The following is a 27,355-nucleotide window of genomic DNA, read 5'->3' as shown; positions in this document are numbered from 1 at the left end:
CATAGCAAGTGCCAGGTGCCATCAAGGCAGTTACAAAACACCTGTGGCGCGTGGGGGTGGGGCTAAATGATAGGAGGGTCACATGGTCTTTGACTGAGACAAGGTCACTTGGGGCCAGGAAAGAGTGAGTCTCTGGGCAGTAACTCTTCACAAAGGCACGGACTTAGGGGACATCAGCTGGAAGAGGCTATGCCTTTAGTGATGACCATGCCTAAAAAGGGCTCCTTCAACTGTATTCATAAAGGGTGACGAAGGGAGCTTTCCTGAGAATCCATGAAATTACAGATACGCAGGGCAAACACAGTAGAGAGGACTTAAAGTTCCCCGCTAGTCTCAGGAAGACACAGATCCACGTCCAGGGAGCACCAGGCTGAAAACTTCCTTGGGATCTCAGGTGGACTCCCGTGGAACTATATACCTCTTCCCTCTGAGAAACCAAATGGAATCACGGCACCTCCAGACCTGGAGCTGTGCATCATCTTACACAATGCCCCTCCCCGACTCTTCCACATCCTTTCCTCTCCAGGTCTGATCCAGTCACTACAGCAGTTCTCAATCCTGGACACTCCTTGAAACCACATCATTCCCGGTTGGAGAGGGCAGTTCTTCTACACAGCGGACAACATTTAACAGCAACCCTCACCTCTAATCACAAATGCCAGTAGCGCCCCTTTCTGCAAAGTGGAACAACCAAAAATGACTCTGAACACTCCAGTGTTTCCTGAGAGGCAAAATGGCCCCCACTTATGACCCACTGCACTGGATGGATGGCCCTTAACCTTAGGTGTGCCTCTCATCCAGGCACGGTGGCTCATGCCTAAAATCCCAGCCCTGGGGAGGCTGAGGCAGGAGAGTTGCTGCAAGTTGATACCAGCAGAGGCTACAAAGGAAAACCACTGTGTCTCAAAGAACACAAAACACTGGCCAGCAAGATGGCTGACTGGGTAAAGATACTTGCTGCCAAGCCTGAAGACCAGAGTTCAGGCCTCAGAAACCACACGTTGGAAGGAGAAAACTGACTTCCAAAAGAGCTATCTTCTGACTTTCACATGTCAGTTTATTCGTGTACACACACACACACACACACACTTTAAAAAAAAAATGAAAAGAAAAGAAAGAACAAATCCCAGCACTTGGGAGGCAGAGGCAGGTAGATCTCTATGAGTTCAAGGCCAGCCTGGTCTACAGCATGAGTTCCAGAACAGCCAGGACTACTCAGTGAAACTCTGTCTTGAAAATGAATAAACAAAAAACAACAACAAATAATTTTTTTTTAAAAAAAGACACAAAAATCTCACCTGAGTCCTGACTACAGCAGCAGAATTTGATGTTTTAATGAACAGCAGGGTGGCCAGAGGGCGGCTGAGGGAAGCCACTCTCTGATGGCTTAGGCTGCTCAGTCTGAGGAACAATCCTAAAAGCAGCAGAAAATTCTGTCCCTTCCTAGTTCCCAGTGTGCCTGCTGGTTCCTCCATCAGACCAAGTGACTCCTGGTATGAGAATGGCATCAGCTTTCTCTTCCCCGCCACAAGGCTCCGGGTGATGCCTCTTGGTTTTTGTTTATCAAGAAAAGTTTGGAAAGTTCATGAGTGCCTTCCACCCCAACCCCAGCTGACAGAGGACCTTTAAAGGCCACCAATTTGGCCAATTAATTCACACGACAAAGAAGAGTCACAAAGGGAGGAGATGATAGAGATGTGGAGGAGTAGAAGTTGGCCACCAGATCTTGGTCCCAGTGTCTAGTCCTGAGTGAGACCCACCATGCTTTCCTGGGTGGGTGTAAATGGCCAGAGTCTTTACCCATGGGTGCTCTTGTTCCAGAATCACTACATTCACACCAGACCTGGAAGGTAGGCACCACGGTTGCCAGCAATGAGTTGTAGTCCACCAGACAGGATGCTGTATCCTCAGACTAACAGTGACTTGGGAACAAATGGCAGACGTGACAGCTTTCCTGGGATTTTGTTTTGTTTTGTTTTAATCTATTTACCATCATTTTATGTGCACTGGTGTTTTGCCTCCATGTATGTCTATGTGAGAGTATCAGGTCTTGGAGTTACAGACAGTTGTGAGCTGTTTGGTTGCTGGGATTTGAACCCTCTAGAAGAGCAATCTGTGCTCTTAACAATTGAACCATCTCTTTGGCTCCAGCTTTCCTGTTTTTTATATATATATTAGGAGTATAACAATAAAATGTGAAAGGGGAGAATTCTGGAACTGAGCCCCCCCTGCAAAAGCAGCGAAGCCCACGATCAGCATTTCTCCTGAATCCACTGGCATTGGCACACTCGCACAGGAGTGTAGACTGACAGTGTGGTCGCCTCACATTTGATGACTACTTTAGCGCCTCTTTCTCTTCTCTTCCCTCTCTTCTCTTCTCCTCTCATTTTCTCTCCAACCCCCTTGCAGCCCAAGTTTCTTTTCCTTCTAACTCCCTAAGTAGCCAGTGATGATCTTGAGATTCTGAGGCCCCTGCCTTTCCCTCCCCAGCTCTGATAGAACACATGTGTGCCGCCATGCCCAATTCTATGCTAAGCTGGGCAGTAAACTTTGTATATGTTAGGCAACAGGGCTACCTCCCAGCTCCAGTGTTATACATGTTACATATTTGATACCCAGCAAAGAATCTGCTCAGGTGGCCGTGGCTAGCTTGACGCCATCAGCACAGGACTTCCCAGGCTAAGGTGCCCAGTGTGTATGACTTTCCTCTCTCCTTTCAACGGCACAGACAGCCCGTTGCCTGGAGACTGGGCACACTCTTCTGTTCAGCCTTCCTTTCATTCTCCAGCAGCAGGTCTGAAAACAGTGGCCTCCAGGAAATACGCTCGCTCGGGGCCAGGGCAAAGGGGGTGAGGAGAGGCAGGAGCGTCCTCTTCTCCCAGGCAGTGACACCCCACCCCCACCCCCCTTCTCTCTGTCTTCCTTTTCCTCCCCAGGTCTGAAAGGCCCAGCAACCCAAAAGGCTCCCACAGGGAACAAGGCCCCCTTTGAAAGCCAGTGTTTGCCTGGAGCTGCCTGCAGACAAGGGTTGCCATGGCCACTGAGCACCTTTGCCAGCCAAGCCCAGGCAGGCCCAGAAGAGCAGCTTAAGCCACCAGACACCCCAACTCTAACCCCTTCTAGGGTCCCAACTACTGTCAAACACACCTGTCCTGGGGCCCTATGGCTGTTGGAAGGTGATAATTGGGGAATCTCTAGACTGAAAACCTAACACCGGAAGGGACCAGAGGATGGAGGTCCCTCCCTGAGACACCAAGCAGAAACATCAGGGCTCAGGGCTCCGAGCCACCGCGCTGGGAAGCAGCTCGCCAGAGCCATACTGCCTCAGGACCTGCCCTGCCTCCTGGGCCAGAGCCTGGCTGTGCTGCTAATGGGAATGACTTATTTATGTAATTCATTATCACTGGGGCCTAGATCCAAGAGAGGTGGGTGGAGGCCAGGCCCCAGCTGCTGAGGGAGGAAAGGGAGGGGCTATCCTGAGGCTCAGTCTGGACCTGGCAGCCACAGAGCTTGCTGCTGCTGACTGCAGGGACCAGAGGACAAAGGCAAGGAGGAAAGGGGACTGGGCTAGACCCTGGAGGCTCTGTGGGGCTCTTGAGAGTGAGAGTAGCCAGAGACCAGCTCTCTGCCCTTGGAGAATTCTTCAGAAGCAGAGGCCTAGCATACTTTTACCTTTAAACTGCTCTGTGGTCCAAAAGGTGTCTTCATCTAAAAAACAAAACAAACAAACAAACAAACAAACACAAAAAAAAAAAAAAAAAAAAACAGGCAGTGGTGTGCACATGTTTAAGCCCAGCACTCAGGAGGCAGAGGCAGATGGATCTCTGTGAGTTTGAGGCCAGCCTGATCAATAGAGTGAGTTCCAGGACAGCTAAGGTTACATAGTGAAACCCCATCTCGAAAATCCAAAAACCAAACAAAACAACAAAATAAACAAAAAACTCCGAGCTCTGCAGCTTCAAGACGGAAATGCTCTCGTGTCCAACAGGAGGCCTCCTATACCTGACCCAGGATGGAAAGAAAGAGCCTAGAACCTTCCAGCATTCTGCAGTTATCCCTAAGATCCATCATGTAGGCTCCAGTGGAGTGGCAGGGGAACGGATAAGGCTTGGGATGACAGGTGGCTGGAGTTGGCTCCAGGGGCTGAGGCAGCGTGTCCACCCCAGCACTCACACCCCAGACAGGGCCGGATTCATAGGAAGATCCTCATTTGAAGCCCAGGCTGCCTCTGTGGCAGTCTCTCCATTTCTCTATCCCTGCCCCCGCCCCTGCTCTAGCTCCTGCCAGTTTGAGGGACTACATCTGTCCAATCTGGGAATTGGTCTCTGTCTTCCTTTCCTTCCTCTCCCTTCCCCTCCCCTTCCTCTCTCTTCTCTGTCTTGCTATCTCTCTCCCAGACATCTTATATCCCATGCTGGAACTCTCCATAGAGATGAGGATGTATGAACTTGAACTCCTGCCTCCACTTCCCCACGTTTGTAGGTTTTTGGTTGTAAGGATCAAACCTAGACATTTGTACCTATTAGGGAAGCACTCTCCTAGCCAAGCTCCCTCGCTAGCCCTGTGGCCTTGGTTTCTAATAATAATATTAATGATTCACTGAGCACCCGTTTCCTGTGATCCTCACCACACCCCCTAGAGGAGGGGAGGAAACACTGGCCATTAGGAAGTCTGCACAGGTCACATCACCAGTAAGTGAAGAACAAGGGTCCAAACCTAGCTGTTCAGTTTTCACCCCCTTGGTATAAAAATGCTCACACAGAGAGTCTTTAAAGAGCAGAGCAAAGCAAGCCCCACAGGGCTGAGTCGATTTTCTTAAAGGTACCCAGCCCGTCGGGGTAGAGTAAGGACAATGTCCAGAGTACTAAATCCGGACCAACATCCTCTCCCGGTCACACCATTTCAACCACAGAAACAGCTGTGTTTATGTAGGGGAGAGAGACACATTTGCTCTCTGTTTTACAAGGTTATCATCCAGTAGCCTATAAACCTGCCTTACCTCCTCCAACAGTAGCCTGGCTGGACCCTGCCACCTGGCCCCCACATCCTGTTCCATGACCATCCCACAAAGAGCTCCCAAGCCTTGACCAAGACTTTTTAGTGCTATCGTATAGCGTTATAGACCTACCCGTGCCCTGTTCAGGTAGCACACTGTCCCAAGGTTCTCAGTGAAGTCCCACCCCCACCATACCAGCTCACACTCCCTTAGAGTTCTCACATCTTTCTGCCCGGTATCATCCGACCAACCCTACTCAACCTGGTCCAAGGTGGTAAGTCTGGCATGCTTCTGAGTACATCCCCAGGTCATGTCTCTACTATGAGGATGTCTCCACCCCCATTGATAAGGGAAAATCCTGTAGTGATATGGAGTGCCATGTGAGCATGTCTACAAATCACAGCTGATTGGACCAGCAGAAGGCAGACTCACGTGAGTCAGTTAGATTCTTCCCCCAGGAACGTATTTGATTCAAGGTCCAGGCACTGTTTGGCTCTCTGGTTATTAGAAAGAGGGTGGGTATATTTGAGAACCAAGAGACTATGATGCCAAATTCACATTCACAAAAGCAGGGGTATCTGCAGGTATACCAGGAAGAGGCACCTCCCCCCCCCCCAAGGCACCTGGGAGGCCAGCTGTGCTCCCTGTTCTCAGTTCCTCAATTCTCCCATTACTTCAATAGTTCTGTTCTTGTACTCAGGGGAGTCAGAAACCAAGACAGACTGGTCTTACTGTTCCTCTACACAGATAAGAAAGGGTTCTAGACATGGCATTCGTAAACGAATGTCAACACCAACATGTCATTCTGCGGTTGTTAAAAGCCCTGCTATGTGACCATCTCTTCAATGCTATCTCCCACCTCCTTTCTGGGCCTACACAGCAGGTGTTCTCCTTCTTTCCAAGTAAAAAACAGTGACCGGGCAGGCAACTCAGCCAGAGGCACTTCCGTAGATCTCTCACCAGCCACGGGAATATAAAAGTCTGTCCTTAGGAAGCTGAAGATAGATAGTCCTTTATCCCTCTCCCTTTCCAGCTCCCCATGCTACCTGACCAGCTCTGGTAAGAAGTGTGAATAGAAGTAGCAGGCCAGGTGTGGTGGTCCATGCCTCTAACCCCAGACACTTTAGAGACTGAAGCCAGAGAGTCAAGGGTTCCAGACCAGACTTGGGCGTAGAGTGAATTCCAAGCCAGGCTGGGAACCATAGCGAGACCCTATCTCAAAAACAAAGCAAGGCCCTGAGATAACTTAGCAGATAAAAGTGATATAGTGTGCTTACACACATACAGATACAACGAGTGAATGTTTTTTTTTTTTTTAATGGGGAGGAGAGGACAAAGTCTCACTATGTAGTCCAGTCTAGCCTGAAACTCTCTATGTAGACCAGGCTAGCCGTGAATTTGCAGATATCCACCTGCCTCTGCCTTCTAAGTAAATGGTTCTTCCTCCCTCTTCTGCTCCTGCCACCACCTAGAAGGTCCCAGGTTCCAGACGGAGTTGTCACAAGTCAAGACTACCTCAGGCACATCAGATTCTCCATGAGCAAAATGCACGGGGAGCCAGATGTGGTGGCACGGACACCCCTTTAATCCCAGCACTTGAGAGGCAGAAAGAAGGTTAGATGATGAGTTAGATGCCAGCCTGGTCTACATAGCAATTTCCCAGAGAGGCAGGGTTACATAGACAGACACTGTTTCAAAATGCAACAACAAAATTCCACACATCAACTGTGTCAAGCCACTGGGCACTAGAGTTTGGTTATCTCTGAGATGCAGTCATTGGCATGAAGTAGCAGCCTGGATCCTCCCTCTGGCACATTTCTCTGTTCCATGGGATGCTTTGTAACATTAATTGTATAATATACATCTGTCTAATGCATATTTGCACACCAATACTAAATACAGCACTGGGCATAGCCAAGAACATAGCAGTTACAATACACACATATACACCAGCTACCCTGAAGAAGCCCCACATCTGATCACCCACAGGGCCTGCTTGGGACTTAAAGAAATAGCTCTCCAGGTGCAAAAGTAGCACTCCCACCCGGCCCTTGGCTAAGCAGAGTCTCAGACAAGCTAGCCACCCGGGGGCAGAGGATGTTCCAGTGAGGACGTCCAGGAGGGTAGCTAGCTGCACAGTTCACACTGGGTTTTCACACCCTGGGCTCCACCTACTTCCTTCTGCCAGCCCTGGACTGTGATGGCTACAGACAAGCACCTCCCTTGTCCCCCAGGCACAGAAGGGAAGGGGGAAGCATCCGTGTGTGTGTGTGTGTGTGTGTGTGTGTGTGTGTGTGTGTGTGTGTGTGTGTACATCCTGGAGACATGGGGGTGGGGGCTGCAGGAAATCAGAGCATCAGGACACAGTTCATCTCTCTCCTCCCTCCTCTCCTCCTCTGTATATAAGCAGTCTCCTCTGGAATTGTCTCCTGGCTTACTATGAAATGGGAGAGTCCCCAGCGTCCGAGCTTTCTCCTTGTGTCCCACTTAGCAAAGCATTGACCATCGCAATCAACACTCCGCCAGGTGTCTGGCTGTGGGTGCTTTTTGTCACGCCAAAAGCAAGTTGAGAAGAAGGACTCTTAGGCAGGGTTGTCATATACAGTTACATAGGCTGTTCACAGCACAAAGTGCCCAGCCCGAGGGACAGAGAGGGCTGGAATCCAGCCCACCATCTGCTTATGAGGCTGAGGACCCTGGAGGAAGGGGACCTTCTTCTAGCTGACTCAAAGGTATATGTCAGGGCTTGGTGGTGGGAACAAGAGAATTCATTGTGTTGACAATCTGTGTGTGTTTGACATTTATTTTAATATGAGTGTAATCGAGGAGCCAGGGGTGTAGCTCAGTAGTGTGTTCTATGTTACACTCAACGCTCTGGGTTCTATTCTTAGATAGATGCACAAGCCAGGCATCGTGGCACAAAGCTTAATTGCAAAGGATCTTGATAAAGGGACACTGCCAGAAGTTCAAGGTCATCCTGGAGACACATAGTGAGTTTGAGGTCAGCTTTGGCCACATAGACCCAGTCTCAAAAATTCAAATAAAATCAAAGCTGGGCCCAGTAGTTCACAACTTTAATGCCAATACTCAGGAGATAGAGAGGCAGGTGGATCTCTGTGAGTTAACGTAGAGACCAGCCTGGCCTACACAGCAAGTTCTAGGACAGCCAGGGCCCCATAGAGACCTTGTCTCAAAGTAAACAAGCAAGTAAACAAAACCAAAAGAAATGAAAAAACAAGCAAGCAAGCAAGCAAACAAACAAACAAAGCAAAAACTCAAGCAAGCAAAATTCCATCCAGAAAGTAGTGTGTTTCTTGGACAAATTACTGCCTGCTAACTTCAGTTCCCATATCCATATCCCTGGCCACCAGTTGGCCTAAGAACTAAATTGAATTATATAAGTAAAAAGTCTGAACAGAGCGGGTCTTCTTCCAGATGGAAGCTCTTCAGCATAGCCACTGTTGCTGGCTGGGGACAGGAAGGAAGCAGAGGCAAATGGAACACACACACACACACACACACACACANACACACANAGAGAGAGAGAGAGAGAGAGAGAGAGAGAGAGAGAGAGAGAGAGAGAGAGAGAGAGAAAGCACTTTGGGAAATGTGTGGCCAGCAGCCGGAGTCTGCGAATGGAACCACCCTGCTAATGTTCCTAAACATCTGGGAGTTCTCATGGCCCCCTCAGGTCTCCTCCTGGGCACCTTTCTCATTCCCTTGGGGTGTCTCACTCAGCTCTGAGTCTGGGGTAAGGTCACAGGTCAGCATTCCACAGAGAGGTCACAGAGAGTGGCTCAGCACAGGATGTCCTCCTCAGACTCCCACAGCCAGATTACAGACTGGGCAGGACCCACGTGGAAGGCTGGCAGCTGGAGTCAGAGAGAACAACATGTCCCCACAGGCAGTCTGGGGAAGCCAGCACTAGCACAGAAGGGGTGTGCTGCCTTCACTGGCAGGGCATGGGGGGGGGGGCGTTCATATCTTAGAAAGTCAAAACATTTTTCCATTGCCTAGTTTTAGACATTTAGAATAATTTTTTTCCCAGTACTGAGGATCGAGCCTTGGGCCTTGCTTACAGACAAAGATATAGAATTCCTGGTAGAATGAATTTTTATGTCAATATCTTCAACATAACTATTGTTACTATCACTGTGAGCTCACGGGTTCTTTACTTGTGTGTGTGTGTGTGTGTGTGTGTGTGTGTGTGTGTGTGTACATGTGGCACCTTGGGCCTTGTTCCTCAGGGAATGTCTATTTTTTTTGTTGTTGTTGTTGTGGCTGCTATCTTTGAGACAGGTTTCTCTGTGTAGCCTTGGCTGTCCTGGAACTCACTCTGTAGACCAGGCTGGCCTTGAACTCAGAGCTCCACCTGCCTCTGCCTGCCAAGTGCTGGGTTTAAAGGCGTGCGCCACCACTGTGTGGCTACTTTTTACTCCCACTAAAATGAGCTCTCTCACTGACTGGAGCTCACCCAACAGAAGAGGCTGGCTTGCTAGCAAGCCCTAGGGTCTTCCCCGGGTCTGAGATTATAAATACATGCCACCATGCCTGACTTGCTTTTGTTTCTGAAACAGAATCTTATTATGTATGAGCTGACCTGGAACTCACAGAGCCCTGTCTGTCTCGGCTTCCCAAATTCTGGGATCGGGAGTGTGCCATCACATGAGGCTATTTTTTGTTCTCATCTCATGGTATTTTATTTTTTTATTTTACGTATATGAGTGTTCTGCCTGTTGTGTATATGTATGTGTACCACATATGTGCCTGACATCTGTGGAAGCCAGAAGGCTTTGGATCCCCGAGAACTGGAGTTATGGGCAGTTGAGAGGCAGCATGTGGTGGATGCTGGGTCCTAAAGACAGGTCCTTTGTGAGAGTAACAAGTGTTCTTAACTGATGAGCTAGCTCTCCAGCTCTTATTTTGTTTTTGGACCCCTGGCTGTTTGGTGTGTGGGTTCCGGGAATCAAACCCAGGACCTTATTAGGAGCCATTTTTCCAGCCCTAGTCATTTACTTTTTAATGACACTCTACCCATTTTCTCTCTAAGACCCAGGGTCTCAGAACCCCACCAGGAGATGGTACCACTAAGAGTGGTAACAGTAGGAAGCTAGGGGCCCTTCCAACACCTCTGGAGGGACTGCATCCTGGCCAGGAGTCACCAAGGCCTAGCTAGTGTCTATCTAGGTGACAGACACAGCCGGCTTCTGGCTTCAGTCAAACGCCATGTCACACCGGAACTCTTTCTTTTCAAGGACAGAAACTAACAGGATGATTCATTCCGTTATTAAATCAACTCTTAAGAAAAGAGGAGTCATCTGTTTTGCCCAGCCCTCCATCCACAGGACACAAGCCGTTCCGTGGCTCATCACCGCCATGTGAAGGGTCACGTCTTCCCTTCCCCGTCTCAAGAATCCACGGTTTCTCGCAGTTTGCTAAATCCCTAGTCACCGAAGCTGTGCTAACTCCCGTCTAAAGACTGGCTTCCAAATATAGGACCATGGTGGGAGGGAGACTTGTGGATCTTAAACCTCTAGGGGTGCAAGCCCTCTCGGCAGTGAGTAAAAAGCTACCTGATAAAGCCCTTCTCTGTCCCCGCAGGATCTCCTCAGCTCGATCACAAACTTAGAAACAGCGGTGTCCTCAGAACTCCAAAACCAGTTCTCCAGTTCTCAGCTCCTCATAAGGTCCGAACACTTAATCTGTCCCAGGTTCAGTTTATCCTTCCCTAAACTCTAGGGAAAGTCCCAGCACTGCAGCATGACAAAACACCCTGGTGAGATGTGTACGGACCCAGCAGGGGTTTTTTGAGCTCAAATCCCACCTCCCCAACTACCTAGGGAGATGACTTTAGATAAGTTAATTTAACCTCGGGCCTCCGGTTTCCTCACTAGTAACAACCTGACCCCCTGGAGCTCGGCTGGTAAAAGTGCTTGCCACACAAGCCTGAAGACGTGAGTTGGGTCCCTGGAACAAACACCAGAAGGCCACCAAGGGGAAAGGAGAAAAGCAGCTCCTAGCTAATTATCTTCTGGCCTCCCACGTCCATGGCAAGGCTCACGTGCACATGCTCGTGTTTGCACACACACACACACACACACACACACACACACACAGTCTCTCTAAATAAATCTTAATAATAAAAATACAATCTCCTCTAGTAAATATAATAATAATTAATAATAATAATAATAAATACAGTAGGACTCCTACATGCATAGAAAGCTTCCTGGTTTCCAGTAAGCATACAACAAATGTGACTGGTCACTGGACCGTCACAGCAGTCCTGTGCTGTAGGAAGTGTTAATTCTACTTCTATTAGACAGGTATGTTCTACAGCCATTTGCTGCTGTGGGAAAATAATAATAATAATAATACAACAGAGCTAAGCCTAGTGGCACAGGCCTGAAATACAGCTACTCATGAGACCGAGGGAGGAAGATCTCCAAGTTCAAGGCTTTCGTGGGCTACAGAGTGAACTGAAAGCTGCTCTTCCTGACTTCGTGAGATCCAGGCTCAGGATGAAAAGTAGGAGGAAGGCTGAGAACAAGGTTCAGGGGTAGGGCAAAGCCCACGTTCACGTGGGCCTGGGTATGGTGGCTCATGCCTATGATCCCAGCAGTCTGACGGCAGAGGAATAGGAAGATCCCAAGTTCACAACCAGCCCGGTCTACATAACAAGTTTCAGTTTGAACAGGACTACACAGAACAGCCTTTTCTTCCAGAAGTGGTGGCACACCCCTTTATTCCCAGCATTCTGAAGGCAAAAACAGACAGACCTCTGTGAGTTCTTTGTTTTTGTGTTTGGTTATGGTTTTGGTTTGTTTGTTTTTTATTGTTATTTTTGAGACAGGGTCTCACTATGTATCCCTGGCCCGGGTGTGGGGGGTGCTCACTTTCTAGATCGGGGTGGCCTCAAACTCACAGAGATCCACTTGCCTGTACCTTCCAAGTGCTGGGACTAAAGTCATGTTTCATGATGTCTGGCAAGACCCTATCTTGAAAGAAAGAAAGAAAGAAAGAAAGAAAGAAAGAAAGAAAGAAAGAAAGAAAGAAAGAAAGAACAAGAGGGGGGAGGGAGAGAGAGGGATGGAGAGAGAGAGGGAGAGAGAGAGAGAGGGAGAGAGAGAGAGAGAAAAGTAAACGAGAAAAAGAAAGAGAGAGACAGGAAGGAAGAAGGGAAGCACAAGGTTAGAAGGTGACGTGACCCACTGAGAATGGCACTGCCCTTACACAGCAGAGCTCAACAGCAGCTCTACTGTGCACTCTAATCTGCACACTCAGAACTCCCATGCATTAACACGCTCCTTCTTCCTGGCAGGGAAATCTGAGCAGTCTCACGCATCAGCATAGCAATCCACTTTCCACTCTCTAGGCCCCAGAAAGGAGCGGATGTCCCAAGGGAGTGATGTGTGGCTTGCCAAACAAAATTAATTTCTGTTCTTTTTCATATTCTAGGAAAACCACTCCAGAGCATCCTCAGGGAAAGGATGCCACCCTCCAGAAGTGACAAAGACAACTCAAGGCTAGGGCCCAAACCAACTTCCACAATGTCTCAGACTCTCTCGGGAGGGTCCCAGGCTGTCAGCAATTCTGTAAAAGGTCAGCGTAAATCACTTGGGAGGCATTTGTGTAGGCATGGTCTCTCACAAATGAGCGTCTGCCAAACCCATATATTTCTAAAAACATCTGCACTGTCTTCACCCTGGGTTCAGAGCAAGCAAACTACAGGGGCATTCCCCTGTTAGCTCAAAAGGCTGCTTCTGCATATGGATGCTCCCAGCCTGAGGCAAGCTCAATGAAGATAGCTACTCACATCTCCAAACGTCCCAGCAGAGGCAAAGAATCTGGTGAAACTTTTAAATGCCAGCCAATGTTTGTTTGGTTGGTTGGTTGGTTTGGTTTGGTTTTCGAGGCAGGGTTTCTCTGTATAGCCCTGGCTGTCCTGGAACTCACTTTGTAGACCAGGCTGGCCTCGAACTCAGAAATCCTTCTGCCTCTGCCTCCCAAGTGCTGGGATTAAAGGCGTGTGCCACCACTCCCGGCCCAGCCAATGGTATGTGCAGAAAGAAATGATCTCAACACAAGGACACCCTCGTGTCCCAGGTCTCACCCAATCTAGGCAAGAGTTCGAGCCACGTCCTCCAGGTCCACTGTCAACACTTAACAGAAGGTGTCTGTATGTACTCTGCAACAAGCTTTCTGTGTATCTCAAGACTGAGGAGCTGTGGATGTTAACGGTGGCTGGACAAGGGTCATTTTCTTCAGTGGTATAGCCACTGGGAAGCTGCCTGTGCTCTGGTACACACACATACATACATACATACACACACACACACACACACACACACACACACACACACTACATACAAGCTCATGCTAGCAATCCTGATTAAACTCATCAAGTCAGAGAGAGAGAGAGAGAGAGGAGAGGGGTAGGGGGATAAGGGGAGGGGGAGAGGGAGAGAGGGAGGGAGAGAGATGGTGGCATATGTCTTTAATCACAGTACTCTTGAGGCAGAGGCAGGTAGGCCTCTGAGTTTGAGGCCAGCCTGGTCTACGGAACAAGTTCCAGGATAGACAGAGCTACAGAGAAACCCTGTCTTGAGAAAGGAAGTGAAAAATCAAATGCAGGGTGTTATAACTCACTAAGACGGACAAAAACATCTACCTAGGCCTCACCCAGAACCAGGCAGGAGAAAAACCTCCGACTTCCTAGGGTAATGATGGTCTCGATGAAACCACCAGGCTGGCCCCAAATTGTCTTGGGAAAATTGACAGCTTGAGGTCTCACAGTATCCTCAGCATGCAAAGGTCTGCAAGTCTGCAACGATTACGTCTTCCACTCGTGTTTGCCTTTTATTATAAAGAGAGTCAAATGCAAGGAAATGTTCCCCAGCAGAGGCTAGTTATATTTGTTCATGACGAGTTTACTATAGGCTTCAGACTAATTAACCTCCCGAGAGTTAGGAGTACAGGTATGTGTGTGCCATTATGTGCCACTATGTGCCATGGAAGGGGTGTCCCCCCCCCCCGCCTTTTTAAATTCAAAGCTTAAAGAGATGGAGCAGAGGTTAGAAGCATAGACTGCTCTTCCAGACGACTCATGGTGGCTCACAAGCGGTTCTTACTCCAGCTCCAAGGGATTCAATCTCTTTTCTCCTCCAAGGACCCCTGTATACATATGGTGCACAGACACACACACACCTTTGTATGGGCACACATACTTACAAATAAAATAAATCTTTAAAAAGCTATCTTTTAATAAAGCATTTGTAGGGGCCGGAGAGATGGCTCGGCAGTTAAAGAGCACTTGCGTTCTTGCAGAAGACCTAAGATTAGTTCCCAGCTCCTACACAGCTGCTCACAACTGACTCCAGTTTGAGGGGATAATATGTGGTACACACATATCCATCAAGCAAACAATCAAACATAAAATAAATAATCTGAAAAAAACCTGTGTGTGTGTGTGTGTGTGAGAGAGAGAGAGAGAGAGAGAGAGAGAGAGAGAGAGAGAGAGAGAGAGAGAATGTGTGTGTCAGGGCTGTATGTGACAGCATGCCACATGTGTGTCCTCAGAGGCTAGAAGAGTGAGTCAGATTTCCCTGGATCTACAGTTACAGGTGCTTGCTAGCCATCTGACACAGGAGTTGGGAATCGGGTTCTCAGGAAGGATAGAGAATACTCTTAGCTGCTGGGCCATCTCTGTAGAGATGTAAAGATGTCTTAAGGATGCCAGCACAAGGTGTAATTGACCTTTTACCATGCTGAGCTTGCTTTCTCTGCCTGCCTGTGGGCACACTACCTCACCCAGGTCATTTGTGGGTAAGATTTCCCTACGGCCTAAGCCTGTGGCTTTCTTGCCTTAGAACGTGGGCTTCTGACCTGCACATGTATCTTCATAGGCCTGTTTAACCCCCACACCAGTTGTGCCAGCCCAGCTTCCAGTCACTCATTGCTGCTTTCTGGCTCCATCTCAGATTCACCTCTTCCTCCTGCTCAACTCAGGAAGACCCTGTCCACCCACCTTGTCACTTCTGTACACAGACAACAGGGGAATTCCCTCCCAGTGGGCCTCTCCCTGACACTCACGCACTCAGCTCCTGGTACAGCCTGGAACTGAAACCAATCTCCGACCCAAAGCAAGTGAAATCATTTCCTGTGCCCCGTTCCCCTACTCAACCACAAAAGCGTCTTTGCCTGAGCAAGCTCCAAATCCAGCTTTGGAAAAGGCAAAGCTCTTAACTGCTGAGCCATCTCTCCAGCCCTGCTGTTAAAAAGGTACTTAAAGCTGGGCATGGTGGTGCATGCCTTTAATCCCAGCACTCTGGAGGCAGGGGCAGGCGGATTTCTGAGTTCGAGGCCAGCCTGGTCTACAAAGTGAGTTCCAGGACAGCCAGGGTTATACAGAGAAACCCTGTCTTGAAAAACCAAAAAAAAAAAAAAAAAGGTACTTAAATTGGTGTGTGTGTGTGTGTGTGCGTGCGCGCGCGAGTGTGCACGTGAGCGTGTGTGCGTGCACATAAGTACAAATGCCCATCGAACTCAGAGGCATCAGACCCCCCCAGGAGTTGTAGAATTGAGGTGGTGTTGCGGCCCGACATGAATTACAGACACGCACCACCATGCCTCCCTGATTAACTGAGCTCTGACTGTCCTGGAACTCACTATGTAGACCAGGCTGGCCTCAAACTCACAGAAATCCTGCCTCTGCCTCTCTGCCTCTGCCTCTCTGCCTCTCTGCCTCTCTGCCTCTCTGCCTCTGTCGTTTTCTTCTGAGACTTCTGTAACTATCTTGTTAAATGTGCTGAGATTGTCATAAACATGTCTTCCCTAAACGTTGAAGCCTTTTATGTCTGAGGCAGGGGTTGGGAGAAGAGGAAAATGCCATAGTATGTGAACATGCCTGCCCTTGATGATCTTTGGAAGAAGGCTCTCCAGATGTGCTCTGTTAACCTTGCCCTTGCCCCTCATCCTATCACCATCCTTTTCCGCCAGTGGGAGTAATCATGAAATGATTGTACCGTAGGCCCAATAAGTAAATGGTCACAGCGAATTAACTTGGATTAGCTACTGTTTGCTTATTCCTTCCACAGGGTTTACCGAGGGCCCCTGGCCCTGTGCAGAGCTCAGGGAGCTGACTAAACAGTGAAGTCAATAACCCAGAAGCCTCAAGTGACATTGTCTTCCGAATAGAGCGGATGATTCTGCAGCCATTTACTGACAAATGTCCCGTTACTTCCGGTGTCCTTGCCTCTTTTCCGAAGGCTTGGACTCCGTCCTATGTGGCTGCAGGTCACTCCCAGAGAGCACGCCTGTTGCGAGGACCCAGACAAGGCATGAGTCCCAATTGCTGAGCAGGTAGGATTTATGTCTGGACTCTAAATTCATGGACAGACTGCCCTCTGTCACACAGCTTTCTTCAATGACGCCATAGCACAAGAAGAGGAGAGGTTAAGCCAGATTTGAGCAGCCTTCTACCTCAAAAATTCCAGCTTTCATCCCTCTATCACTGAGTGGGCATGGACCTCTAGGGACCTCCACTTCATCTTCCTGTCTGCAGGTGAACTTCTTAAACCACAGAGATAAATGAATCTTGTTCCTATTTCCTAAGCCCTTCGGAGGTGGGGGTAGGGGCCTTCCCCTCTGCTCCAATGAGTCACTTTTCTTGCTCATTACAGCTTATCTGGAACACTCTCCCTCTATCTTCTTCACACACACACACACACACACACACACACACACACACACACCCTACCCCTGCAATTTAAATTCATTCACCTCTGGTGCTCTGTCTAGTGAACAGCCTATGTTCCTAGCATCAAAGCTTGTAAGATGTGTGCCTCTTCAGTGTGTTCGATGAAGGCATCGTGAGAAGTAACAGTTGCTTAGCTATTGAAGACCACAAAAACCAGCCTGGAAAAATGGCCCCAAAGCTAAGAGCACTGGCAGCTGTTCCTGATTGATTCCCAGCACCCACATGGTGGCTAACAACCATCCGTAACTCCAGTTCCAAGGACCAGAAAGCCTTCTTTTGGCCTCTGAAGTCAGCAGGCATGAATGTGGTGGACCAACACACATGCAGGCAAAACATCCGCAGACATAAATAAAATTAATCATTAAAAAAGAAGAAACACAAAAAGCAGCCAGGCATGGTGGCTAATGTCTACAATTCCAACACTTTAGGGCAGAAAAGAGGCAAAAGGAGTTTGAGGCCCAGCCTAGGCTACAGAGTGAGTTCCAGGCCAGCTTGGTGTATAAAGTGAGACTATGTCTCAAAAAAAAAAAAAATTCAAACTTTTGGCATAGTAGCTTACACCTATAATCCCAACACTTGGGAGATGGAGCTAGAAAGAGTGTATGACTTCAAGGCCAGTCCAGGCCAATATAGTAAGTTTCAGGTCAGTCTGGGCTAAAATGAGACACTGTCTCAAAAATAACAACAAAAGGCTGAAAGGATAGCTCACAGTTAAGAATGCGATGATGCTTCGAGAGGTCCTGAGTTCAATTCCCATCCACCACGTGGTGGTTCACAACCATCTGTAATGGCATCTGATGCCTTCTTTAGGTGTTCTGAAGACAGTGACGGTATATTCATAAATAAAAAATAAAATAAATAAATAAAAACCAAAAAAATAAGAAATAACAAAACCCACAAAGACATACAGCAACCCCAATGTATCCATGGATCTAGGAAGTTAGTCACACTACAGGGTTCCTGCCTCACCTGGCAAAGACTTTACAGGATCAAAAACAAAAACAAAAACAAAAAACGAACAAAACCCCACCTAATATGTCTCACATGCCACAGGCCTGCCACAGGGTTGTACTAGCATCTTAGAGCAGGAAAGTGCTGGGACTAGATTCGGTGCCTGGACGACACCTGCCGCTTACCTGGACTCCATGCACAAGTCCCCTCCCCCAACAAGTCTTGTCTGCTCTAGAAGCTCTTCTGACTGGCAATTACCCCCTTCTTCTGTGTTTCACCTTGTTTTCTTTTTTAATGGGGGCTGGGCATGGGTTCTCCCGGCTTCACATCAGCAGTTGCCCCCATGAGCTACACCCCGACTCCAGAGTTTTCTCACAGCTCTTGCCCAGGGCGACTGAAACGCTAGACTAACATGTTTATCCTGCTCCTGGACTGCAGGCCTCTTGAGGACAGGGCCGCCTTGGTGAGCTTTGTGCCCTAGGTCAGGCCTAACGAGCTCACTTGGCCAGCAACTCTTTGCAGAATGCATTAAGTAGACCCTACCACACCTATTCCAATGACTAACCACTGCATTGGCAGACCTTGAGTACAGCACAGTGGCCTTACCCCCACAGACCCAAACTCTGCCACGTTGAGATCCACAACCTCAGGCATGCTATGTAGCCTCTTGCTGCCTCTTAGGTCTCTGTTTCCTCACCTGAGAAATGAATGTCACTTCAAGGGGTTTCATAAGAAAGCTGATACTCCTAACCACTAAGCCATCTTCCCATCCCAAGAATTAAGATGCACTGAAGGGATGGCTCAGTAGTTAAGAAAAATTGTTGCTCTTGTAGAGGACCTAATTTCTGTCCCCAGCACCACATGGGGCACAGTGGTGTACATGCAGCTAAAACACTCAAGACACATACAATGAATGAATCTTTAACAATTATCTTTAAACCTAGACACACACACACACACACACACACACACACACCATCAAGCAGAAGTACGTGGATATCTGAGTTTGAGACCAGCCTAATCTACACAGGAAGTTCCAGGCCACTGAGGGCTATAGAGACTGTCTCAAACAAACAAAAAGACCACATCTGACCACAGGAAGGATTGGCTCGTTGGTGGAGTGAGATTATGTTTTTACGTGTGTGTGTGTGTGTGTGTGTGTGTGTGTGTGTGTGTGTGTAGACCTTTATCCACTATACCATATCCCCATATCCCAGTCCCCATTCTTCCTTCATACGAAGCCCTTTATCAGACACTCCATCACTCTTCACTTGCCTACCCTGCCACTCTTCACTGGGTGCCTTGTCCCTCAGGACCAACACTAACATTGAAAGAAAAGCCATTCAACCCTACTGAGTCATTTCACGCTTCCTATCTCACCCTGACGTCTCAGCAACCGTACACACCTCCACTTATCGTCCCCTCCCCCCTAACACCACATCTGTCCCAGCCGCTACAGTTTTAACCAAAGATTATTTTCTCAGCACCAAGTTTCGGAGCTCTCGAGCCCACGTGCAGAAATAACAGCAACTATCAAAGGAACTCATTCTGTCTGTTGCAAACGCGAGACGTCCTCCGACACCTTCTAGGAATGAGATGCAGAAGCACTTAGAAAGCTTCAGAGTCAGACCGAGAGCCTCTCGGGGGATGTCTAAGCATGTTCTGGGAATCCTGCAAGCCATGGTGCTAGGGGTGGACCTCGGTGGTAGAGCATGCGCTTAGTTAACATGGACAGAGCTCTGAATCCAATATCCAGCACCACAAAACCAACCCAAACCATGAAGATCTCTTAGTAGAAATGGGAGTAAAAATGGCTCCATTGCTTCCTGAAGTGCAGGTTAGACATCTATTTCCAGGCAAGAACTCCTTTAAGATCCTTGACAACACCATGATAGAAAAGCGGTGCCATATTTTCTTTAAGAAGAGAGTTATGTTCCCAAGCAATTCCTCCATCTATTGTTTAGGAATGGGTTTATGGTTTGCTTTGGTTTGGGTGTTTGAGGTTTGGTTTAGTTTGGTTTGGTTTTTCAAAACAGGGTTTCTCTGTGTAGCCCTGGCTGCCCTGAAACTCACTCTGTAGACCAGGCTGGCCTTGAACCTGAAGATCCACCTGCCTCTGCCTCCTGAGTGCTGGGATTAAAGGCGTGTGCCACCACCTCCTAGCTATATTTATGAATAGTTTTATTTTTAGTCTTTATTTTTTTTTTTGAGGCAGGGTCTAACATAACCCAGGCAGGTCTCAAGCTCTCTATGTAGCCAAGGATGACCTTGAACTTCTGAGCCTTTCACCTCCACGTCCCCAGGCTTGGATGACAAGCTTATGCCACCATACCCAGTTTAGAGGATGCTGGGGATTGAACCTTGGGTTTTGTGCCTGCTAGGAAAGTACATTAACACTCTACCAACTGGGCTGCATCCCGGCCTCATGACCTCTTTTGAAGATGAGAACTTTAGCTGCTTTATTACATGGGTGGTTGGAAGCAGAGAGGATTCGACAGCAGAGCAGCCAAGGCAACTCACATCTCAAGTCTACCCACCAATATCTGGCAGCCAGAGAGAGCTTCAGCAGAAAGGTAAATCCCAGCCACAAGGGAAGGTGGACCCTGCCACAAGAGCCTTGCATGCCACCAAGGCATCTCCCATATCAGGGATCGCTAGACCACCATCATTTTGGGTCCTCAGACCTAACTGTTAACTTGTCATGATGGCAGGAGCCAGCAAACCCCAGACACCTCCTGCTCCAGCTCACCTTGCCTGGTCAGAGGTGAGCCCAAGGCTCTGAGAAATTCTCAGCTCTGTTGCTTAGTAACAGCAGGGTGACTTTAGGGAACTCTGAAGGAAACAATGGATGGTTCTGCACACCAAGCCACACACACACACACACACACACACACACACTGGCTAAAGAGCACTCCCCATGCGCTGGATGGCATGGGTTGCGGCAGGCTGCAGGTTATAGATCCCTGGAGTCAGAACTTCTTACCACACTCAAACCAAGACCACCATTGTTGCGTTTTATGAGACGGGAGGTCTACTTCCAAGCCTGGTTTCTGCATTTACTGTTTGTGATTGGCTTTAAAGACAATATTAGTGGCCTCATTAAAAGGACATTCAAAAGCCGGGTAGTGGTGGCACATGCCTTTAATCCCAGCACTTGGGAAGCAGAGGCAGGTGGATTTCTGAGTTCGAGGCCAGCCTGGTCTACAAAGTGAATTCCAGGACAGCCAGGGTTATACAGAGAAACCCTGTCTCGAAAAACCAAAAAGACATTGAAGTGCTCTGGTCCATCAGAGGTGGCGTGAGCCTAAGGAAGACTTCTCAGTACTGAGGCAGAGAAGTCTGACATGGAAGATCCTGGGCTCCTCCAGATCCCAAGCAGACACCTGCACAGCATCCTAACAGCCCAGCATCCAGAGCATTATGGGTAAGAAGAGCAGAACCACCGTCTTTGGAACTGTACAGGCAATGAGCCTCAGTGGCTTGTCTGTCCTCCACTTGTGTTCTGAAGTCTCAAGAAATGGAAAGAACTGCAAATTACCCAGACTGTTTTCTTGGGAAAATCTGCTCCAAGGCTTCCCAAGAGGACTCTTCTTCCACACTTACGAATGCTCTCCACAAGGCCCCTCGTGTCCCTAAGGCAAACAGGGGCTCCTGAAAACGTCTCCTATACTCACCCACACTTGTCCTTTTGTTTCCCCTTCATTCAATAGCCCTGTGGCCCTAACACAGTACCTAGGGCCTCCCCACCAAACAGACAGCAAACTTAGTCCTGGGAGAATGGCCACCTCAATTGCCCCTGTCCTCTAGCTAACTGGAGGGAGCTGGGAGCTGGGCCAGAGCTTCCAGGTCTCCATGGCCACAAGTTCAAAGTGGCATGAGAAAGAACCTCACAGCAACATTTCTACTTTGGGCCCCCTGGGATTATCTACTAACTAGCCACAAAGTTGGAATCTGCTCCAAAAGGCCTGAATTAGACAGAAAACTCTTAATATAGGGGTCTTAATTAGAACCCTAGCTCCAAGGGGACATATTACGCCCCCTGGCAGTGCACAGGAATGCTCCAGCACCTGTGCATGTTGGGGCAGTGTGGTTAGGGTATAGCTTTCACCAGATCCCAAAGAGGTCCTTGGTCTAACTCTGAGACTTGGTCTTCTCCATCTCTCACCAACCCTGAGCTACCCTAACTGCTTTTCAAGACTCTACCCAGCTGTTTCCTTGTCTCCTGCTCCATCCAGCAAGAGAGTGTGGACGAGTGATTTCCAATCCAACCTTCTGGATGAACCTCTGGTGGCCCAAGCCAAGCTGCACAAAGAAAGGTACCACCCTCCATTTAAACGGAGGTCCCACCTCACATTCGATCCAGCAGGGGCCAAACTTCATAATGAGATGACATCTATAAGATAAGGAGACTCCTATCACACACTGCCTTCAAACAGCATAGTTAACTCCATAGGTCTGTAAAGAACCTTAGGGCTGGGAGGGCCAGAGCAACTCCAGAACCCCTTCTCCTGGGCCAGGTGGCTCAGGGTGGCAAGGTGTGTTTCCTGGGTTTCAGGCTACACAGGACGAGGTGGCGATCAAGGCACATGGTCTTCTATCCGACGTCACCTCTAGGGTGTCTCATCACTATCTTCCCAATTATCCACCCCCCACCCTCTATTCTTACAATAAGTAAATAAACAAACAAATAAAGGAAATCTAAAAATCTCTCTTCCTTAAAACACCCTCTCCAGGAATTTAATAGCAGTATGAATTTCTTGAAGCTAAAACTTTTTATTAAGGGAAGAAAATGGACAAGCCCATGCTGCGGTGGCAAGCCACCAACCATTCAGAGAGAAACCCAAGAGCGCTGAAGGAATAAAGGCAAACCCCGGCCCCCTGGAGCTCAGCGCCCCAGGCACTCAGAGTCCGAGGGGCGGGGGAGCAGGGGCGGGGACAGCGCATTCTGAACTTTCTCCAGCCGGGTCGCGGAGAGACACAGCTCCCAGGGGACCGGGTGGGACCAGAAAAGGCTGAACCGACCGGTGACCACGGCGGGAGCAGGAAACGATTCTCCCCTCCCCCTAAAAGGAGTTCAGCTCCCAGCCCAGGCCCCCGCCTCGCCATCGCCATTCAGGCTGCGCCCCCAAGCCCGGGCGAAGCCGGGAGGGTGTCCACACAAAGCGGGGAACCGGGGAGCAGAGAGACCCGGGATGAGCAGGCTCCCCAAGGCCTCGCGTCCCTTCCTCGCGGCGCCGGCTGGCTGGCGACCACCCCTCGGATCGCGGCCCCGGGTTCCTCCGCACGCTCCCTGTGCCCAGGACCAGGGACGAGGCGGGCAGCGGCGGAGGGAGGGCGGCCGGGGCCCTGCCGCGGGCTCCCGGGCAGCCTTAGCCACCGCGCGAGGACTCAAACTCGCGACGGCCCCGGCCCTCGCGGCCGCGCCTCGGCGATGCTCCCGGGGAAGGTGGGGCCACCGGGCCGGGGTGGAGCGCGGCGCCCGCGAGCTCGCGCTAGGGGCGGCGAGAGCGAATCGGGGTCTTACCGAGCACCGCACTCGCGTCCGCTCCCGCGGGGCCGCTGGGGCCCGGCGGCGGGGGAGGGGCGCGGTCCCGCGGCGGCAGCGGCAGCCCGGCTCGGTGGCGCGGCGGCGCGGCTGGGCGCCGGGAGGCGGAGAAAGCGAGGCGAGGCCGGCTTCCTAGCGGCGGGCGGCGAGAAATGCAGCTGTCCCTGCGAAGCTGCCGGCGGGGCCACAAGTGGGGCGCGCGGGGAGGAGCGGGGCTGCGCGCGCGGCGGGGCTCAGGCTGCGACACCCCCAGACCCTCTCCCCAGGACTGGAAGCAGGAATAGGGATCCCGAGGCCAATGCGGTTGCGCAGGATTCGGGGCAAGGGGAGAGGGATAAGAGGCAAGGGGCCTCTGAGGGCACTGGGACAGTCTCCTCTGTGCATTCCTGCACAGACCGCTCCTCTTGAAGACCTGTGATCTTCCCTTTATGGCCCGGTGCAGTGCGCTTGGGCTCTGCCGACTTGGGGAGCACCTTAAGGGGTTGTTAAAGCAAGGAGACCTGAGACACATGGGAGATTTGGGAAAGAGGGGGACCTAAACGCAAGGCTGACCTGAGAGTTTGCAGACATACACGAGGAGCCCTAGTGAGGGTTGTAGAAGGTGCACGAACCTCTGGGCCTGGGGACATCAGGAGTGTGGGAAAGTGGCAGCTCTGTGGAGTTAGAGTTCAGGAAATAAAATGTAATATTGAGGCCAGAGGAAATCGTGAAGTTGATTCGGAAAATCAAAGTTACCACCCACTAACATCTTATCTCCACCCAGCATTCGCCATTACTTCAAAGGCTTCTGAGCCTCAATAAGGGATTCCACAAACGTTTTAATAAACGGTCGATCAACTTTGGCTAATTTTCCAAGTGGTTTGGTTTTGTGCACTAATTTGGAGATGAGAAAAGGGAACTGAGGGAATGATGGAAGAGCCTGCCCATTTGTGTGTGGAGCCCTGCACACAGCCCTCTCCTCTTCCGAAGACTTACAATCTTTGCTGATCTTTGCTGAGAAGGCTGGGCATGCTCACCCAAGAGACATCTGATGGTGAAAACCACAAACCAAGGCCCCAGAGTCTCCATCCTTTGCATGTCAGGGGTAATTTCTTCAGCGAGGTGGAATCTGAGGATATCCTGGGAGAAACCCCATCTCTGAGAATCCCTTGTTCCCTTTGGCCCCTCTGCCCACGCCCCTTCACCCCGCTTCCGGGAACCCTCACACTATCAGGACCCCATGTGAAAGATTCTGACTCTGGAGTGCTCCGATGTGGCTGCTGACTGAGCTGTCACCAAGCGCTCAGGATTTATCCTCTGGGCCAGTAAAGCCTAGATGATGGTATCGAGTTTGTCACCTTATACTGTAGTGTTAACTTCACCTGTCACTTTTCTGCTTATTGGCAGAATCTTCCTCTAATCTGTCCCAGTCACTTTGACATTTCAGGACTTGGGGTTGGGGTGGAGGCTACCAATCTGGAGATTTTCCTGTTTGTGTGTGCCTCTGGATTGCTTATGAAATGTATTTTCATTAAAGTCGTTAGCAAAGCCAGCTAGTCGCTGTGATTGTCACCCTTGAAGCAGCCTGTCTGTGGGCTTTGCAATGTCCTCCTTTGGGGTCGATTCTGGAAGCTTCTTCCCAGTCCTGCCTCCCTACTCCCCCACCCCCACCCCCACCCCTGCTTCTCATACCCAGAGCAACTTCACTCTCCCCTACTGCTGCTCTGAGCATCTAGAGGCTCAGGTTAGGTTCTCCTGCAACCCAGCCCCTCATATCTGCTGCCTGCCTCAGGTCTCCAGCATCAGGTCCCTTGGAGATCTCATGGAGGCTAACAACAAACTCAAAACCATTCCTCCCTCATCTAAACGCCACCTCTGGCACGGAGGTTAACCAGCTCAGTCCCTGCCCTCCCTCTTCCTGGGTATTCTGGTATCCAGCTGTAGCCATCCTTCCTTCCCTTTCCCCTACTTCTTCCCACAGCTGTTGCCTGGCTCCAGCCCCTGTGCTCTGCTCTCCATAGCTGGTGAGAGACCCCATCCTGCTCTCTAGCCAAACTTCCTGCCTGCTTCAGAGAACTCCAATCCGTTCTTTCTTTCCACCATCCCCTTTCTGCTTCAAGCCTACCAACACTTCAAGATGCCCCCTTTTAAACAAATCCTGTCCTGATCCTGCCCGCAAGCCATCGCCCTAGTAATGTCATCTCATCCGAAGTAGACTTCCTCTAAAATGGAGACGCATATCTCTTACTCGTTCCAGCTCATTCTAGCTTTTCTTTCCTGCGGTCTGGCCTTCTTCCCCAGTCATCCCAGGAGCTACACTCTGTGGGAGGCCCTGGCAGGAACCTGGTTGTCTAAACCCATGAACCTCCTGCTTACCCCACTTCTTGGCTCTGATGCAACCCCAGATGCTATTAAGGCTTCTTTGAAATTACTCCCACCCCACAGATTGCCCATCCTACAAGGATTTCCCAACTACCCCCACGCTTCTTCAGTAGCCTTCTCTAGCACCCAATTCCTTCCTGCTCTTCCAACAAACTAGGTCCTAGGATGTGTTCACAGAGGTTAGTAGTTTTCAGTGGGCACCAAACTTTAGGACTTCTTCAACCTGCTACATGACTTTGGGCCAGGCACTTAACTCTCTGTGCCTCAGTTCCCTTACTTGTGCTGATTAAGGTCTAGTTCATTTAATGTATTTGGGTGTTTTGCCTGCATTCACATGTGTGCCTAAAGAAGGCATCAGATCCCCTGGAACTGGAGTTACAGATGGTTGTGAGCCATCATGTGGATGCTGAGAATTAAACCCAGGTCCTCTGGAAGAGCATCCAGTGATGTTTAATACAGAATACAAGTTGGCAAGGTAGGTTTAGGGCCATTTCAAAAATTTCTGGAATCTGTTCTAATCCCAAGCAAAAATCCACTTAATTTTTCTTGAGACAGGATCTCAACTACATAACACTGGCTGTTCTGAAATTCACTTGTGTAGACCAGACCTACCTCAAACTCCCAGGGATCCACCCACATACGCCCGCTGAGTGCTGGGATTAAAGGCCGCTGCCACTATGCCTAGTTTCATTTAATACTGTCTATGAAAGTCAAGTCAGCAACCTCCAACAGCAATTTAAAAAAAAAATCAAACACTCTAACAAATAACAGTAATTTGATCCATGCTGGGGAGTGACAAATTAAAACTCTTTGTTTTCTATAATTAAACTACTTTGTTTCTATTAAAAAAACAAACAAACAATAAACTTTGCATATATTAAAAAGAATGCAGCTTTTTTTTTTTTTTTTTTTTTTTGAGACAGGGTTTCTCTGTGTAGCCCTGGCTGTCCTGGAACTCAATCTGTAGACCAGGCTGGCCTCGAAATCAGAAATCCACCTGCCTCTGCCTCCCGAGTGCTGGGATTAAAGGCATGCGCCACCACGCCCTGCAGAATGCAACTCTTAAGGTATTATATATACTCTTGAATTCCAGCCAGTGTGATTCTGGGTGTATTAGCTGGTTTTTGTTTTTGTTTTTTTGTTTTCTGCGGTGGTATTGGTGATGTGAAATGTGTGTGTTGTATGTTCAGAACAAAGTCTCTATTGAAGCGTGGATACGACACGCGTGAATGCGGCCAGAAAAGGCTCAGGTTCATTGAGTGTTTGATTTCAAATTAATTTTGGGTCACTGCATTCAGAAACCTTTTACTATTTCCAAAAATTGTGTAACCTTCTCGCATTCAGTTATGCAACCCAATCTGGGGCTGTGGCCTATAGTGTGAGAAGGTGAGCTGTGGAGGCACGGGGCCAACAAAACATGTATATGTATTATTATATATTATATAACATATCATAAAAGAGGATTTACTGGTGGAGGGTGGTGGTTCACACCTTTAAACCCAGCAATGGGAGGCAGAGGCAGGTGGATCTCTGAGTTTGAGGCCACCCTGGTCTACAAAGTGAGTTCTAGGACCGCCAGGGCTAGCCAGAGAGACACTGTCTTGAAAACATAAAAAAAATAAAAGTAAGATAAAATAATCAAAAAAATTAAAGGGGATTTATTAGGCTGATTCACATGATAGGAATTGGGTAATCCAGAAATGGTGGTCTGTATGCTGGAGAAACCGAGAACCCGGTAGTTGCT

General features: G+C 49.3%; 1 protein-coding gene across 2 annotated transcripts in view; it reads right to left on the bottom strand.

Annotated features, from left to right (window-relative positions):
- Cuedc1 (CUE domain containing 1) overlaps positions 1–24,526 on the bottom strand; it is a 99,299-nt gene extending 74,773 nt beyond the window's left edge. The window contains exons 1-4 of one of the 2 annotated variants that reach the window (XM_029483845.1): positions 24,456–24,526; positions 24,267–24,369; positions 23,823–23,903; positions 23,230–23,711 (exon numbers count right to left, since the gene is read on the bottom strand). The gene's annotated coding sequence lies outside the window, so the exon portion shown is untranslated. Of the gene's footprint in view, positions 1–22,052; positions 22,410–23,229; positions 23,712–23,822; positions 23,904–24,266; positions 24,370–24,455 lie in introns of those variants that run through there. The other variant, XM_029483846.1, reaches the window with a different exon arrangement.
- Positions 24,527–27,355: the final 2,829 nt, after the last annotated feature.

The sequence above is a fragment of the Mus caroli genome, chromosome 11 (genome assembly GCF_900094665.2).
Source record: "Mus caroli chromosome 11, CAROLI_EIJ_v1.1, whole genome shotgun sequence".
NCBI classification, from domain to species: domain Eukaryota; kingdom Metazoa; phylum Chordata; class Mammalia; order Rodentia; family Muridae; genus Mus; species Mus caroli.
Note: the sequence above shows the minus strand (reverse complement) of the source record. Positions and strands in the feature narration are given on the sequence as shown.